Source organism: Triticum aestivum, chromosome 1B (assembly GCF_018294505.1).
Source record: "Triticum aestivum cultivar Chinese Spring chromosome 1B, IWGSC CS RefSeq v2.1, whole genome shotgun sequence".
Classification (NCBI taxonomy): Eukaryota; Viridiplantae; Streptophyta; class Magnoliopsida; order Poales; family Poaceae; genus Triticum; species Triticum aestivum.
The window spans coordinates 598,171,588-598,179,315 of record NC_057795.1 but is presented as its reverse complement, the minus strand read 5'-3'; positions in this window follow the sequence as shown (position 1 = coordinate 598,179,315).

Below are 7,728 nucleotides of genomic sequence, written 5' to 3'. Positions count from 1 at the left end.
AGGGACGACGCAGGACGGGCCGGGACGGGGCGGCGGTGACGACGGGGAAGACGGGGACAGGAACGACGGGGCGGCGACGACGGGGACGGGGCGGCGACGGGGGCGGCAACGAGGGATGGAGACGTACGGGGGCGGCGGGCGACGGTGCAGAGGAGAAGAAGCCAGATGAGAAACTGAAATTTTCGTAAGTGTTGTTTATATAGGAGGGGCCTTTAGTACCGGTTTGTGCCACCAACCGGTACTAAAGGCCAGTTCTGGCCAGCCCAAGCGGCGGGAAGCGACCCCCTTTAGTACCGGGTGGTGGCACAAACTGGTACTAAAGGGGGGTAACCGGTACTAAAGGCCCCCCCTTTAGTACCGATTTGTGCCACGACCCGGTACTAAAGGGGGTGCGCTGGCGCAGGTGCGGTGCGGCAAGTTTAGTCCCACCTCGCTAGCCGAGGGGCGACCGCACTGGTTTATAAACCCCCGTGCGGTCGCTCTCTCGAGCTCCTCTCCAAAGCAGGCCTACTGGGCCTACGTGTTCTTTGCTGCCCTGTGGGCCCACTTGGCCTTTGCGGGCCTGCATCCTGGCCCAACAACAGGTTGGGTTTCTAGTCGTATGCAGGCCGCTCTGGCCTAGTAGGCAGGCTTTTTAATATTTTTTTTGCTTTATTTTTTTTTGTGTTTTTTTTGTGTATTTAGAGTTTCTTTGTGAATATTTTTGCTTTAGGTACAAAAAATTACAAACTTTCTGTTAGTGCTCGTAGTTTTCAAATTTGAATAGTTTAAATTTTGAATTATTTGAAATTAGTGTGAATCACTAGTTTGTGAATAACTTAACTTTAAAAATCAGTAAAGGCATGAAAGAATTTGTTTGCACATAAAATTTCTTCGCGTTTCAAATGCCAAAACACATAACTACCCTAACTATTATAGAGATTCCCCTCTGGGTGTGAAACACAGAAGAAAGTGATGATAGTGAAGCCGATCACATCCCAGATCTTTGGGTGTGAAACTTTTTCTTCGCGTGTGTCCCTTTGCGCCGTAACCATGGAAAATCTTCATCATTTAACGGGATGCTCGGGTCAATATTAACTGTGAATGGAGCAATTTCATCAAACTTTTCATAATCTTCTGACTTGTCTGTCTTGTCATCCACTCCCACGATGTTTCTCTTCCCAGAAAGAACTATGTGCCGCTTTGGCTCATCGTATGATGCATTCGCTTCCTTATCTTTTCTTTTTCTTGGCTTGGTAGACATGTCCTTCACATAGAAAACCTGTACCACATCATTGGCTAGGACGAATGGTTCGTCTGCATACTCAAGATTGTTGAGATCCACTGTTGTCATTCCGTACTACGGGTCTTCTGTTACCCCGCCTCGTGTCATATTGACCCATTTGCACCGAAACAAAGGGACCTTTAAACCACGTCGATAGTCAAGTTCCCATATGTCCTGTATATAACCATAATATGTTTCCTTTCCCGTCTTGGTTTCTGCATCAAAGTGGACACCACTGTTTTGGTTGGTGCTCTTCTTATCTTGGGCGATCGTGTAAAATGTATTACCATTTATCTCGTACCCTTTGAAAGTCATTATATTCGAAGATGGTAGCTGGGACAGCAAGTACAAGCCATCTTCAATAGAGGTGTCATGCATGGTACGTGTCTGCAACCAGCTGGCAAAACTCCTGGTTTGTTCACGTGTAATCCAGTCATCAGACCGCTCCGGGTGTTTGGAGCGTAGCAAATTCTTGTGTTCATCCATATACGGAGCCACCAAGGCGGAATTCTGTAGAACTGTGTAGTGTGCTTCAGTGAGAGAATGTCCGTCCATACATATTATTTGTTCCCCTCCTAGCGTGCCTTTTCCATCCAGTCTGCCCTTATGCCTCGATTCAGGAACACCAATCGGCTTAAGGTCGGGAATAAAGTCAATACAAAACTCAATGACCTCCTCATTTTGATGGCCCTTGGAGATGCTTCCTTCTGGCCTAGCACGATTATGAACATATTTCTTTAAGACTCCCATGAACCTCTCAAAGGGGAACATATTGTGTAGAAATACAGGACCCAAAACGTTAATCTCTTCGCATAGGTGAACTAGGACGTGCGTCATGATGTTGAAGAAGGATGGTGGGAACACCAAATCGAAACTGACAAGACATTGCACCAAATCATTCTGTAACCTTGGTATGATTTCTGGATCGATTACCTTCTGAGAGATTGCATTGAGAAATGCACATAGCTTCACAATGGCTAATCGAACGTTTTCCGGTAGAAGCCCCCTCAATGTAACCGGAAGCAGTTGCGCCATAATCACGTGGCAGTCATGAGACTTTAGGTTCTGGAACTTTTTCTCTGCCATGTTTATTATTCCCTTTTATTCGACGAGAAGCCAGACGGTACCTTAATACCGAGCAGGCATTCAAAGAAGATTTCCTTCTCTTCTTTGGTAAGAGCGTAGCTTGCATGACCCTGATGTATGCCGTCTTCTCCATGCATACGTTGCTGGTCCTCCCGTGCCTCAGGTGTATCTTTTGTCTTCCCATACACGCCCAAGAAGCCAAGCAGGGTCACGCAAAGATTCTTCGTCACGTGCATCACGTCGATTGCGGAGCGGACCTCTAGGTCTTTCCAATATGGCAGTTCCCAAAATATAGATTTCTTCTTCCACATGGGTGTGCGTCCGTCAGCGTCCTTCGGAACAGGTTGTCCACCAGGACCCTTTCCAAATATCACCTTCAAATACTTGACCATATCGTGTACATCAGCACCAGTACGGTGGCGAGGCTTCGTCCGGTGATCCGCCTCACCTTTGAAATGCTTGCCTTTATTTCTTACGGGATGCCTGCTCGGAAGAAATCGACGATGTCCCAGGTACACATTCTTCTTACAACTATTCAAATATATACTGTCGGTATCATCCAAACAGTGCGTGCATCCGCGGTATCCCTTGTTTGTCTGTCCTGAAAGGTTACTGAGAGCAGGCCAATCATTGATGGTCACGAACAGTAACGCCTTTAGGTCAAATTCTTCCCCCATGTGCTCATCCCACGCACGTACACCTGTTCCATTCCACAGTTGTAAGAGTTCTTCAATAATGGCCTTAGGTACACATCAATGTCGTTGTCGGGTTGCTTAGGGCCTTGGATGAGCACTGGCATCATAATGAACTTCCGCTTCATGCACAACCAAGGAGGAAGGTTATACAAACATAGAGTCACAGGCCAGGTGCTATGGTTGCTGCTCTGCTCCCCAAAAGGATTAATGCCATCTGCGCTTAGACCAAACCATACGCTCCTTGCGTCATCTGCAAACTCCTTCCCATACTTTCTTTCGATTTTTCTCCACTGCGACCCGTCAGCGGGTACTCTCAACTTTCCGTCTTTCTTACGGTCTTCTCTGTGCCATCGCATCGCCTTGGCATGCTCTTTGTTTTGGAACAAACGTTTCAACTGTGGTATTATAGGAGAATACCACATCACCTTGGCAGGAATCTTCTTCCTGGGGCGCTCGCCCTCGACATCACCAGGGTCATCACGGTTGATCTTATAACGCAATGCACCACATACCGGGCAAGCATTCAAATCCTTTTACTCACCGCGGGAGAGGATGCAATCATTAGGGCATGCATGTATCTTCTGCACCTCTAACCCTAGAGGGCAGATAGCCTTCTTTGCTTCGTACGTACTCTCGGCAATTCGTTGTCCTTTGGAAGCATATCCTTTATCATTACCAGCAACTTTCCAAATCCCTTGTCAGATACACCATTCTCTGCCTTCCATTGCAGCAATTCCAGTGTGGTGCCAAGCTTTTTCTTGTCACCTATGCAATTTGGGTACAACAATTTTTTGTGATCCTCTAACATGCGCTGCAACTTCTTCTTCTCCAAATCACTTGCGCAGTTTCTCTTTGCATCGGCAATGGCCCGACCTAGATCATCAACGGGCTCATCTGATGCCTCTTCTTCAGCTTCTTCCCTCATTGCCGGCTCAGCTTCTTCCCGCATTACCGGCTCAACTTCTTCCCCCATTGTTGTATCATCGTATTCAGGGAACCCATGGCCAGGATAGATGTTGTCGTCCTCTTCTTCTTCATTGTCTTCCATCATAACCCCTCTTTCTCCGTGCTTGGTCCAAACATTATAGTGGGGCATGAAACCGGACTCAAACAGGTGGATGTGAATCGTTCTTGACGTAGAGTAATTGCGACCATTCTTACAGCCAGCACATGGACAAGGCATAAAACCATCCGCCCGCTTGTTTGCCTCAGCCACAAGCAGAAAATTATGCACGCCCTCAACGAACTGGGGAGAGCATCGGTCATCGTACATCCATTGTCGGCTCATCTTCATTACACAACACCGAATAGACCAAATTAATACAAGTTCATACATAAAGTTCATACAACACTTAAATGCAACAAACAAATAACTCTCTTGCTAAAGCATTTAAATGCAACAACAAATGCGATCAAGATCGCAACTAAGGTAACAATTGATCCAACAGCATAATGATACCAAGCCTCACTATCGATGGCATATTTTCTAATCTTTCTAATCTTCAAGCGCATTTTCTCCATCTTGATCTTGTGATCATCGACGACATCGGCAACATGCAACTCCAATTCCATCTTCTCCCGTCAATTCTTTTCAATTTTTCTTTCAAGTACTCATTTTCTCTTTCAACTAAATTTAACCTCTCGACAATAGGGTCGGTTGGAATTTCCGGTTCACATACCTTCTAGATAAAAATATCTATGTCAACTTGATGGGCATAATTTGTCATAAACACGAAATGCAACAAATAGTTTTAAAAGAGAATATACCACATCCGAATCATAACAAGGACGAGGGCCGACAGGGACGGATATCAAAACCATGGCACTATGTATAACAAACAACGTACGAGTAAGATAATTATACGAGTAACTATATATCCAAATCACACAAACATCAATTTTTTATATAAAATTTCATGAACAAGAGGCTCACCACAAGGTGGTGCCGGCGACGGGACGGTGCGGGCGATCGACGGTGGTTACGACGGAGATTTAGAAGGCACTAAGTAAAACACACCTACATATGCAAACTAAGTGTTATTTTGACCTCAAATTGCATATAAATCAAATACTACCACATATAATTCCTTCCAAATTACTAAAACCCACAATTAATCACTATATAAACCAATGCAAGAGCTAATCTAGCAATGAGAGATGAAAGGACAAAGTTGCTAACCTTGGTGATCATTTGAATGGATGGGGGCCTGCAAATCTTGACAAATTTGGGGCAAATTTTGTGATGAACTCGAGAGGAAGAAGGGAAGAACAGAGGAGAGGGAGAGGGGAAAGGGGGAAGAACAGAGTGTGGGCGGACGAAGGGTTTATATAGGACGACCTTTAGTACCGGTTCGTGCCACGAACCGGTACTAAAGGTTCTGGAAGGGCCCCACTCTGACAACATCCTGCCACCACTTTCTTTAGTACCGGTTCGTGGCACGAACCGGTGCTAAAGGTTCGCCACGAACCGGTACTAAAGAGCTCCTCCCGCCTAGCCGTTGGAACCAGCACTAATGGACACATTAGTGCCGGTTCTATTACAAACCGGGACTAATGTGTCTCACATTTGACCCTTTTTCTACTAGTGTCATGTCAAGCTAGTGAACATAAGGGTTGTGAGAAATGTTGAACCTGGAATTAGTACACATGGTAATGAAAATTACATAAACACTCAAGAGAGATGCTGTGTGAAAATGGTTGTGGAGCAATATGAGCTTCAGAATCAGATAGATGATAGAAAGGCTCAGCTTGAGAGGAGCAGGATTCAAAGAGAGGCATATTTGAACCACTTTGAAGGAGACACTGAAGTGTCTGAATTTTGTTCTGAGGATTCATTTCATTCAGATGGGAGTGCTGAAGTTGTTCAACAAATGGAAATAGAGTGTGCCTCTGAAGAGGATACAGCATTGCAAACTACCGCTATTGTCAAACATGTGAAGAATCCTGGTCTAAGTAGCAGATGTCACAATGAGGTAGAGAAAAAACGTTTTGAAGATTGGTTTCCTAAAGCAGATGAGTTTTGTTTTGCTGGTGATGCAGGCATAAGTGATGAGGAAGAAGAAGATGAAGTTGAACTACCATACCTCATGAAGAAGCCAAAGACAAAGAGTAGTAAGAAAAAGATGAAGGACATGCTATATTTTGACCCCTCAATTCCCAATTCACATTTACTCTTGTGCAAGAACGTGTGTTTTGATAGTGTTTACCAGTTCAGAGAAGCATTAAGAGATTTTCATATAAGGACTTTGAGGTCTTTTCACTACCATAGGAACACTCCAACAAGAATTATTGTTTGGTGTTCACAGAGAGAGCATGGATGTGAATTTTACATGTGTGCCTCCAGGATAGCTCATGAAAGAACATTTTGCATTAAGAAGTGTGACATTGAGCACACTTGTCCAGCATCAGCAGAGAACACAAAGGTTACTACAAAGTGGCTTTCCAAAGCAGTTGACCCCTCTCTTAGAACAGATCCTAGAGCACCTGTGGATGCACTTATTAAAAATAGCAAATTCAAGTTTTCAGTTGATGTATCAAAGAGTGTGGCCTATAGGGCAAGGAGGAAGGCTATTAAGGTTGTACAAGGTGACCAGAAGGAGCAGTACTATAGACTGAGGGACTACCTACAACCAGTTCTTGACACAAACCCTGGTAGCAGGTGTGTAGTTACAACATTTGAGGACCCAGAAAACCCTGCCCCAACTCCTAGATTTAAGTACATGTTCTACTGCTTGCATGCATCAAAGCAAGGTTTTCTTAATGGTTGCAGGCCCTTTATAGGTAAATCTATAACTGCATTTTGTTAAAAGTATGTTGTTGTAAATTTATGGTAGCTAATTTGGGTATGGATGCAGGGCTTGATGGTTGCTTCATCAAGCTAACCATTGGACAACAAATTCTTGCAGCCATAGGAAGAGATGGCAACAACAACATCTACCCCATAACCTTTGGTGTGGTTGATAAGGAAGATTCAGAGAGTTGGACATGGTTCTTAACCCAACTAAGATGTTGCATTGGAAGTGGAAGCAAATTTGGAACCTACACCATTATTTCTGACAGGCAAAAGGTATGCACCCTATCAGAGAGTTCAGATATATATTGTTATTAGTAGCTTTATTTCTTTTTGTTCATGACCATGGTTATTAATTTACAATCAGGGTCTTCTTAAGTCTATAAATGAGGTGTTCCCTGATTCCCCTCAGAGATACTGCCTCAGGCACATATATGCAAATTTTCAGTCAGCTGGTTTCAGAGGAGCGGAACTAAAGAAGATAGTAGATCAGGCTAGCTACTCATTCACCAAACATGGCCATGAATTAGCAATGGCAGAGCTTAAAGCAGACTGTGAGGATGCCTGGAAGTGGCTTAAAAAATCCCAAAGGAGACTTGGTGTAGGTCTGCAATGGATTACAATTGCAAAACTGATCTTGTTGTGAACAACCTTAGTGAGGTTTTCAACAAAATGATCCTTGATGTAAGGGCCAAACCAATTAGGACTATGTTTGAAGGAATTATGACTGAGCAGATGATCAAAAGGCAGAATACTAGGGAAAAAACTGGGAACAGTAGGTGGATGATCACACCCAACTATTCAGAGAAACTAGAGGAGAATAAGAAGTATGCCAAATTTTGTGATGCATATAAGGCAGGTCCTGACATTTGGCAAGTGTCTAGTAAGGAAAA